We start from the raw sequence: 9,452 nt of genomic DNA, 5'->3' as shown, positions 1-9,452 counted from the left end.
AACTTCATTGGATCAATTTGGCAATACCAACTTGAAAGATTAGATAGGAAACTCAGGGGCAGCGAATTTATGTTAATCGGGGAGGAACACTGTAGAGGAATGAACATAAGAATGGTTACACAACTTCAAGAACATCATAAAGGTCACTAAATTGTACCTGGAAGAGCCCTGGTGGTATAGTGACTGTGAGTTGAGCTGTGTTCTGCCTGGTCAGCAGTTTGAAAGCACCAGCCAACCAACTCCATGGGCGAAATACTGGCCTGTCCACTCCCATGACCAGTTATAGTTCCAGCAACACATAGGGTCAGTTCTACCCTGTCCTAGAGGGTCTCTGTGACTCAGCCTGGACTCCATGGCAGTGAGAAATTGTGCATGTAGAATCTCTTGAATTGGTGTACATTTTACTATGAATATTTTCAACAACTAAGGAAACACACAATTCACCCACCCGTATGTTATGATTCACGTTTTGAATACCGGTATTCGATTGTTTCAGAATTTTTTCATTAAAATTTCTTTAATTGAAATAAATCCACATATCATACATTTGGATAGTCCAGTTGCTTTTATGAATAGTTGTACATACTTCATCACAATAAGTTCTATTGCTCCCTCCCCTCAAGAATTCATTATTTGCTCCATTTCTGCTTATCCTCTGTGCCCCTAATCCCATCCAATAAACCATTTCATCACTTACAGAATTATGATTGCCAAATTTTGAGTATTGAAATGTACATTATGTTCAGTTATTATGGTGGTTCTCTTGTGTGTTGAATCTACCAAATTCCTCCAAACTTTATCCATTATTTATTTATTAACGTTTCACTGGGGACAGCTTTAAAGAGCTTGTTTCAACAATTCATAGTTTGTTTCATGTCATTGATTGCAGTCTCCACAGTGTAGCATCGCTTGTCATTCTTCCTTCTTCTCTCTACTAGCTCCATGTTTCCATGTGTCCTAAACCTCCATGCCTTTTGGATCTTGTCCTTGACCAAACACTGCTCTTGTTCGCATTATGGCCCAACTGTTGTCTGATAATTGAGCCATGGGGGTGAATTCAGTTTCAGGGGTAAAGCATGGCTTATGGGCCATGGTCTCTAGGATCCACCAGACTGTCTCAGACCAAGAATATTTTCCTTCATGTATTACACCGCATTCGATCTAGTAACCATATCAGGGAATTAAGAAAGTACTTGGAAATATCTATTCATTAAATCTATGAGCTCTGTACATACATTTTTATTTGAACTTTTTGGAGTTTCTTTTTTTTTCTTTTAAAAAATCATTTTATTGGGGCTCATACAATTCTTTTCACAGTTCATACATATACATACATCAATTGTATAAAGCAAATCTGTACAGTCTTTGCCCTAATCATTTTTTTCTCTTTTCTTCTTTTACATTTTATTAGGGACTCATACAACTCTTACCACAATCCATACATATACATACATCAATTGTATAAAGCACATCCATACATTCTCTGCCCCAATCATTCTCAAGGCATTTGCTCTCCACTTAAGCCCCTTGCATCAGGTCCTCTTTTTTTTCCCCCTCCCTCCCCATTCCCCCCTCCCTCATATGCCCTTGGTAATTTATACCTCGTTGTTTTGTCATATCTTGCCCTATCCGGAGTCTCCCTTCCCCCCTTCTCTGCTGTCCCTCTCCCAGGGAAGAGGTCACATGTGGATCCTTGTAATCACTTCCCCCTTTCCAACCCACTCACCCTCCACTCTCCCAGCATCGTCCCTCACACCCTTGGTCCTGAAGGTATCATCCACCCTGGATTCCCTGTACCTCCAACCCTCATATGCACCAGTGTACAGCCTCTGTCCTATCCAGCCCTGCAAGGTAGAATTCGTATCATGGTAGTTGGGGGGAGGAAGCATCCAGGATCTGGGGGAAAGCTGTGTTCTTCATCGGTACTACCTCACACCCTAATTAAACCATCTCCTCTCCTAAACCCCTCTATGAGGGGATCTCCATTGGTCGACACTTGGGCCTTGGGTCTCCACTCTGCACTTCCCCCTTCATTTAATATGATATATATACATATATATACATACATATATACATATACACATATATACACATACATACACACACTTATATCTTTTTTTTTTGCATGATGCCTTGTACCTGGTCCCTTGGGCACCTCGTGATCGCACTGGCCGGTGTGCTTCTTCCATGTGGGCTTATTTGCTTCTGAGCTGGCTTATTTGCTTCTGAGCTTGGAGTTTCTTATAGAAAGGTAACGTGATGAAACACTCCACTCTTTTATTTCTTCTTTGTCATTAATTATTCTTTTTTTTAAGGTCAGTTTAATAGGACACAATCTTAAGAGCATATAATTCAATAGTTCAGTTCTATCAAGAATTGCCCATTCTTAACGCAGGACAGAAAAGCAAGAAAGGATTATGGAAGACAGCAAGCATTTATAGCCTAGGAGGCCATGGTGTAACTGTTACATCCCTCCATGAGGAATGTAGCCCTCCCTGAGATCCCATCACTTCCCCCGTAAATCTTTTGAAAGGATGTCAAGGTGTTGGGTTGGTAGCTGGCGTAAGTGCATTTTGTTGTCTCTCCCCCAATTGCCCTGCACCTCATTTCACTCAGGCAGGAAGAATTTGATGCTGTAATCAAGATATGGGAATTGCTCATCTTTGTGTCCCAACACTGTTAACTGGACTTGTTGTTATTTGTGCCATTAAGATACCAAATCCAAACCCCAAATCAACCAATCGAACAAACAGAACAAGTTGCCATTGAGTGGATTCTGACTCACTGCAGAATTTAACTGCTTTGTTTCATTTTCCATGATGTGATATTTTAGAAAGAGTGTGCCAGATGTTTCACCTGAGTGCATATGGGTCCCTCATTCCTCTGTGCCACCCTGGATGCCAGCTGGGCACCAAATGTCCTTAATTGTCAGAGGATCTGCCACTATTCTTCCTGCCCTCTGAACATTTTCACTTCACAGCCGACTTTTAAAGGAGCCAAATATGTTTTTCATGCATCAACCATACTCAGTATAGTCTCAGAAGAACAATGCCAGCAAGTAGTTCAAGTCCCAGGGGAAGCAATCTAGGGGGGAAGGCATATTCCTCGTCTGTTTTGAAGTCTGTTCACCTAATGCCAACTGGAATGTTCACTTAGGGAGCGGAGCGGGGGGTGGTTTTCAAGGTCATTTTGGCCATCCTGCTGGTGTCACATGAAGGAGAGTATTGAGGCTCAAAGTGGAATGGTTTGGTGGTGTTTGTTGGGTTTGGGGTTTGTTTATCACCTCCAGCCATGTTGTATACAGTGTCCCCACTTCAGGAAATGCCACTCATTTTTTATAGATAAATGATTGGCACTTCTTTCAGGGATGTAATGCCTAATAGGTATGACCAATGTGTGGATAGTTGCAAGTGGGTGTGGCTGCCAGCATGTGGATGGCCTTTGTTGAGCTAAGGCACACACAGCGGGCCCTTTGTTAGTCTTCTAAGAGGCAAAACCTAGAGCATGGGGTCTCCTAAGAAAGCCTTCCCATGTATGCCCTCAAATTAACTTAACCCTGGTTCTTTGACAATTCTAGTTCTTATTAAGGAGTTATTTTTATTGGTTTTTTCATTTATTTCTCAAGGAGCCCTGGTTGCATAGTGATTATGATTTGGACTAACTCTCAGGAGAGAGTCTCAGAAACTCACGGGGACAGTTCTACTATGTCCTACAGAGTCACTATGAGTTAGCATCCACTCTTCCATAGAGAGTTTGCTTTTGGGCTTTTTTTCCTCATTTATTTCAAAGTACATATGAAGGGAAAATGGACAACAAGGGAATGCGGTTGAGAATAATTGGCAAAATAAGGTGTGCATTTCCTAGATCTGATGGATAAATTCTAGATACACGTGGGAGAAGAATCCCATGAAATCTGTTGTGGAAATTGAGCACTTTCAGCACCACTCCTCAGTCTGTGTACAGTGCCCTACTCAGGATCACACTGTTCATATAGCATGCATGTGAGCAGGGTTTTACTGAGTAGTGTAATGTTGTACATTATGACATCAATAATGTCTGTGAAGGTCTTAAGGGTGAGAGTTAGAATTGCTGTGGATACAATGGATGATGTGATGTGACTATATAGATTTCAGAACTTTTAAAATCTACAAACTGTTAACTTTGCTTTTAAGTTTAGGTTTATCCTTTCTCAAAGTACATCTAGTATAGAGAGATAGAAATATATATAATCTATCTTTTAAGGTCCCCTGATGACTAAATAGTTAAACACATAACTGTTTACTAAAAAAATGGTTTGAACCTACCCAGTGGTAACATGGTTGAAGGAATTGGCATTCTCCAATTGCAGTTTAACATCCCCACACTTCCAAAAATATCCTATGGGTTTTTTGTTGTCTTAGTGCTTGTGAGTTTTGCAGCTAACCCTAAGGTCCGCAGTTCAAAACCACCAACCACTCCTGGAGGGAAAAATGTGACATTTCTGTTCCCATAATGACATACAACCTCAGGAAGGCAAAATAAACTGAAAACAGAGACCCATGTCCCTCGCATCATATTTATTTCAACTCATCTAACCCCATGTATTACACAGAGCACTGAGCTGTGTAGTATGTTCTTGGTTCAGATTGTAATAGACGCTGATAGAGAGGTCTTCTTTTCGGCAGTTATTCCAGGTGGGTTTGAAGGGCCATCCTTCAGTTAGCAGTGGACTATTTTAATGACCAGTTTCAGTCCCAGGAACCCACAGGGCAAGTTCTACCCTGTGTCGAGGGTCTCTGTGACTCCACATGGACGCCATGGCAGTGAGAAATGGAACATGTAGGAATGGTTCAATCTGTATGTTTTGCTATGTATATTCTCAACAACAAAGTAAACTCACAATTCACCCACATACAAACGATGATTCATGTTTTACATACTGGTATTCAATTTTACAGCATTTGTTCTTTTAAAAAATAGTTTTATTGAATTAACATTCACATGTAGTATATTGCCATAGTTCAGTTGCTTTCTAAAAGAGTTGTATAGACATCATCACAATTGATTCTAGTGCTTGCTCCGCACCTACTGCATTCATTTTTTGTTCTCCACTTCCACTTATTCTCCCTGTCCACCAACCCATCCCCATCAACCATTACATTAGTTATTATCTCTAGGCATCCACTCCTTTTGTGCTTTATAAACTGGGAACAGTAAATAAAAACAGAAGGAAATATTAATAATATGTTCCAGCATTGTTTGTGCCAAGAGTAGTCTTTCTACACATTGAATTTCCAATCCAACTTTATAAAAAATCAGTTGTTTTTCTTTCAGTCTTTGTTTTCTATTCTTGTCTAAGAGTACCTGAGAATTGTAAATTATTATGTTTCATTGCTAACCAAATGATTGATGACTTGAGTGAACCTAAAAATACCTTGAAAGACAGACCTGGTGCTCTACTTCAGAAAAACCAAGTACTGAAAATGCTACTTAGTACTGATCTTCCTTGATCCAGTAGAGTTGTCTTGTACCGGAATCATTTTGATGGCAACTGTTTTTATATTTATGGAAGATTTAGAATGTCATGTACCTTTGCGATGTGAAGCCATGACTCATTTGATTAGGCTATAATGTGGTTCTGGCAAAGTGGCACATAGGATAGAGTAGAACTGTCCCTGTGATTTTCAGTGACTATAACTCTTTATGGGAGTAGAAAGCCCTTGCTCCCAAAGAGCAGCTGGTGTTTTCAAACAGTTCACCTCACACTCAGCAGCCTAGCAGGGAACACTGGACCACCAGGGCTCCTAAAATACAAGGTAGGCTCCTAAATTTGGTAGGACTTGGCGAAGTCCAGTTTAAAATCTCTTAACTAGCCCTATCTCTTTACAGCAAAGATAGTGATCTGTTTCCGCAAACTTCCCAACTCACTGTTTCCCAGTTTGTCCATAACCTGATGTCATTCTCCTAAATTAAGGTTTGCTTTAATTTTTCAGATTAAGGGTGAAAATATCCTTCATCTCCTTACTTCCACTGTACGGTGGAGAATTTGTCCCAGTCATACAGTGCTGAGATGCATGTAGGAGGCCATAGGCTGGTCCAGGTGTTTCTTGGTGGGTGACTAATTAGTCCCCTGTGCCTCTGTTTACCTTGCAGCCAAAAGCATTGTGAGATAACTCAGGTCTTTATGACCTTGCAGCTAAAAGCATTGTGAGATAACTCAGTTTTTAAGACCGCTTTAAGATTGTTTTGAACCCTGCATGTCCTTGTGCTTATCTTAGAATATAGTGCTGTTATTATTCAAGTGTTTAGAAAGTGTGGCTAGTTAAGTAACACCTGCATAGATAAGAGGTTCAGAATGTTTTTTAAAGTAAATTTTTGATGTTTCTTTTGTAATCATTCCCTTGTAAGAAAAGTATAAAAACCAAGCTTTGAATATACTCCTACCTCAGTTCATCAGACTGTGGTTCTCCCAATCCCATGCTTTGTATATGCCTCTTTATTTTCCTCTCAGCCGCACGTCTCATTTCAGACGCAGCTTCATCTGGGAGAGCTGGTCTAATCACCCGCAGATGCACAGGCCTGGGACTCAGAATGCCGATGTTGGGAAAGACCCTCTGCCAGCAGAGCTCCCAGAAGAGGCTGAGGGGAGGAATAGGGCAGCTCTTTGAAGCTAAGCCCATTGTCTCCCATGGACAGCCATTCAGGTGAAGTTTTTGATTGTTTCCCCTCTCTGTTGGATCTATCAGATAGCTCATCAGAGTTACACCTGTGGACTGTATGCATCCTGTGATGGGCAGAAAGCTCAGTGGCGGGGAGAACACACGCTGAGCAGATTCACGGAGCTCTGTGTAGTGCCTCACTTAAAAAGGTGCCATTCAGTTATTGCTCAAATGTGATTGGTGCTTTCTTGAGTGTCGTACTTCACATCATGTGCAACCACAAGTGGGGGCAGCGGTGGGCATCACCGTGTGTCTGTGTGCACAGGTGCACTCCCTTTGGTCTAGGTGCCATCCTCCCAGATATTTATATATGCATTTTATTGTTTGAAATGAACTTGTAAGTCATTGAAGACTCCAAGTCCACTTCAGTTTTACTTTTCCTCCATTTATCACCACTCAGACCAATGGTTAGATCTGAGGGGGAGGAATCTGGAGGGTAAGAAATATTTTTAAATTAAGTCAAAACATTAATAACAGGACACATAAGCAAAGAAAAAAGTAATACTGTCGAACACTTCAAATATGATACTTTAAAGAGACATTGGAGAGTACACAAGACTTTTCTCCAGAAGGCAGACCCAGGATCAGGGATGCAAACTCTATCATTCAGTCCATACAGACAATTAGTGACCCGATCAGACATGCTAGGGCTTTCCCTTTGGGTTTCTGAGACTGCAAGGCTTCACAGAAGGAGATTAAATCACCATCTTTGTCCCACAAAGCTGCCTGGTGGTTTGCAACAACTGACCTTGCGGTTAGCAACCCAATGCCGAACCACTATGTTACCAGGCCTCCAGGGATCCTAGAGTCTGGGAAAAGCCATGCCCTGGTTCTGCAGCAGCACGATGCAGTGTGCTTACGTTCTCATTGTGGGCATTGTATTCCAGGGATTGTTCTGATGCATACAGCGGCATCCATTCACATGGTCAGAAAACACAAATAAACATCCTCGTGTATTGCACGCAATGAGACCAGATCAACCTGAAGTCATCCACGATGACTCTGTGGACATGTCCTCGTTGGAAGCCTTAAAACTACACCTCTTCTGATTCCAGCTTGCATTGCTGCCAGGGCCCCATGCTTACACTGCTGCAATTGTTGAATTTTCTTCAGCAAAATCTCACTTTCATGTCGTATTTGTGATATTGTTCTAAAATTTCTGTCTTCTCTTGGGTCAACTTACTTTGGGATGGGCACAGCTATGGAAAGGGAAAAATTGGTTGGCTGGGGAAGTGTTGGGCTGGAATTATATTATGAAAAAGTTTAGGCAGGGACATATCTGAACTTGTGGAGCTACGGGACACTGAATAGACATCTTTCTTTCTCAACTTTGTTCCTTCTTCAAAGATGACATGAGTACAATAAAATACACATACCTTTTTTTTTCTCAGAAAGATTGCTCTGGTCCTTCTTCTGTATCTTTAAATGTGCCTGCATTTACTACTTTGTTCTTCACTTCTTTCCATCTTTCTTGGAGACCACGTTGATGAGGGAATTGCAGGCTCTGTAAAGGGCATCTCAAATGGAAAGATGCTCTCAAAACACCATGGCCTCTGAAGTAAAGCTCAGAAAATGTCTATGAGCCTTCTCTGCCGCAATCCCGGTTATTATCACCCTTTAGAAAAAAAATCATTCTATTGGGTGCTCATACAACTCTTATCACAGTCCATCCACCTAGCCATCCATTGTGTCAAGCACATTGGTCCATTTGTTGCCATCATGAGTCTCAAAACATATCTTTTCTCCTTGAGCCTTGGAATCAGCTCCTCTTTTTCCCCTCACTCCCACCCTCCTTGTCAAACGAACCCTTGATAATTTATAAATTATGATTTTTATTATTTCATGTAGTGTACTATCCAATGTCTCCGTAAAGCCACGTTCACCCTTTGTAAGCAAGGTGCCCTCTTTCCCTCCTGGGCTGAGGGGCCTCTGTATCCTTCATCCCACCACCCACCGAGTATTCTCTCCTTCCCTGCCTGCAGAGTCCTGTGACCTGCTACTGCTTCATCTTCACCGCAGGAGTTCAAGTCAGACAGCCAGCAAGAGAGGGTTCCAGACCTTTGAGTGGCATGGCTGGAGGAGGTGAGCAGCGGATTTTGTACTTACTTGTTAGATCTAGAGGGTGTAAGCGCCTTATTCAATGGACTTTTTATAATCATTGGGGAAAGAGCAGGAGGAGGCATGAAATGATGTTTCCTTCTGTGAGAGAGAGTAACTGGCAAGAGAACACAATGGATCTGAGCATGTGCAGGCTGCTATCAAAGCCTGCCAGGCATGAAGGGAGAGGCCCAGGGCGGCATGGAGATGGGAGGCAGTGGGACGCGTGGTCCTCTGGGGGATAGGACAAATGTCAGTGTCCACTCACAGCCCAAAGAGGGGTGTGGGGGGCTCTTTGTCAGGGGCAGGGTTCCCATCTTCGGACAGGTGTGCTGGGTGTGGTACCGTTGTCCATTAGGTGCCTTTCATATATTTACGTACATTATGATTGCCCCTGATGGATATCAGTAATGCACTACTCTATGATGCGCACGGTGACAGTGAGAGCACTCTGAGGGGGACTTGGTGGGAATACTGCATGCAGAAAGTCTCCTTCAGCTGTGTCCCAGGTGAACGCTCTCCACCCCTTGGTATGTGACTATCATGGGAAACTCTGCCGGTGATCACTGTGCTCCACACTGTGGGCTGTGCCCACCCTTGAACTGGCCTGCACCTGCTCTTCTTGGTCGTTACCCATCAGCCATCACCATGGTGCTT

The 9,452-nt window shown here is 42.3% G+C and overlaps 1 non-coding gene across 1 annotated transcript; it reads right to left on the bottom strand.

Moving 5' to 3' along the window:
• Positions 1 to 7,016: 7,016 nt before the first annotated feature.
• LOC142435430 (small nucleolar RNA SNORA61) lies at positions 7,017 to 7,136 on the bottom strand. Its single transcript, XR_012781488.1, has one exon. It is a non-coding gene; the product is annotated as a small nucleolar RNA SNORA61 (small nucleolar RNA).
• Positions 7,137 to 9,452: the final 2,316 nt, after the last annotated feature.

Source organism: Tenrec ecaudatus, chromosome X, assembly GCF_050624435.1.
Source record: "Tenrec ecaudatus isolate mTenEca1 chromosome X, mTenEca1.hap1, whole genome shotgun sequence".
NCBI lineage: Eukaryota > Metazoa > Chordata > Mammalia > Afrosoricida > Tenrecidae > Tenrec > Tenrec ecaudatus.
Note: the sequence above shows the minus strand (reverse complement) of the source record. Positions and strands in the feature narration are given on the sequence as shown.